The sequence below is a fragment of the Daucus carota genome, chromosome 4 (assembly GCF_001625215.2).
Source record: "Daucus carota subsp. sativus chromosome 4, DH1 v3.0, whole genome shotgun sequence".
Taxonomy (NCBI): domain Eukaryota; kingdom Viridiplantae; phylum Streptophyta; class Magnoliopsida; order Apiales; family Apiaceae; genus Daucus; species Daucus carota.
This window is the reverse complement of record NC_030384.2, coordinates 5,272,567-5,274,126: the sequence shown is the minus strand read 5'-3', so window position 1 is coordinate 5,274,126 and position 1,560 is coordinate 5,272,567.

The window sequence follows — 1,560 nt, the reverse complement described above, 5'->3', positions numbered from 1 at the left end:
TTACTAATTGCAGCACCGTTTTATTATTGAGGATCCATTGTGATGTTAATCAAGCACAAGAAACATTACGAAGAAACATATAATATTCGTAAGTGAACATTATGCTTTTGACCCTAATAGGACAAAATCATTGAAATGAAGTTGAGAAAACAACTACAGGGTACCCAAATGATAGCCTCCAGTAAACAATATTGTTATATTCGGTATCTTGAACCTTAGTAATTTCAATTGTTTTTATTTGAATGTTTGTTCTATTTCATCCAAACCTGGTGTATACATGTGTGTTTAAATTTTAAAACTAGTTTATTACGATTGTTTCGTATTATAGATCCGATGTGTATAATAGTTCATAAGACTCCGAGGACAAGAATTATTAAAGCAGCAGACTGTATTTAACTGTCTCTTCATGAATACTTTTGAAAGTCTGTTATTTTTATGTAGATGATTTACGATTTTAGTGTTCAGGTTCAGTCTTTAATTGTCTGCTGCTGTTGTTGATTGTTTTAAGATGTCATTTGGTTATGTCCTTTAATGTGGTTGGAATTTGATCTTCTTAAGTGTTAACATATAATGTCCTTAACTGCGTTCATAACTTTCAACCGCAGGCACTGTTACGCTGGTATTACTCTCTTCATCTATGCTGGAAACCCTGCTTCTTTCTCACTTGCAGCGGTTAATTAAGCTTACATTCCACTTACCACCTACATCTGGAATCTTACCAAATTACTTCCTACCCTAGAATCCCAATTATCTATCTAAATCTATACTAAACTATAATAAATAATTTGAGTTGGTTTAGATATTATTTGTCAATCATAAAAGTACTCGTTACATTCCCTTCCCTCCCTCTCCCCTGCTTTTCCTTCCTTTTCTTCCCCCTTCCCCCCCCCTCTTCCCCCCCCCCTTTTTCTTCCTCTTTCCCCTTTTCCGCCCCCTCCCCCTCTTTCCCCCCCCCCTTATCCCCCCCCCCCCCCCCTTTTCCCCTTCCCCCCCCCTTTCCCCATCCCTTTCCCCCCCCCCCTCTCCCTTCCCCCCCCCCCCTCCCCCCCCTCCCCCCCCTCCCACCTTCCCTCCCCCCTCCCTTTTCTTCCTTTTCCCCCTATGCCTAATTTTAAAAAATATAGTTTATCCAACATACTAACCAATAATTAAAAGAGTTAATTCCATTTCACACCCTTATACTTGGGCCAAAAAACACTTTAGTGTGAAAACTTTAGATAATTGCACTTCGCCACCCTCTGGTATTTTGAGCGCTGCGTATGCATCCCTTCCGTCACCAAACTAACAGTTCCGTTAAAAGGTTGAGGGCAAATTGGAACATTAACAAAAAAATTAAAATACAAATCCATATTAGTGGGTTAATTATACAGTTATACAGCAACTCCACTCATCCTGCCCAAAACCTCAAAACAGCAATAGTGCGTCCAAATCCACCCTCCATGACAGATTTATGATCTTGACAGCGTGATGAACCCAGCGGCAAAGATCAATGCACTGGCTTCTGATGGGAGCCGACTGATAGGGATGAGCTTAGTCGGGTCATGCAATGCTTTGCATTGT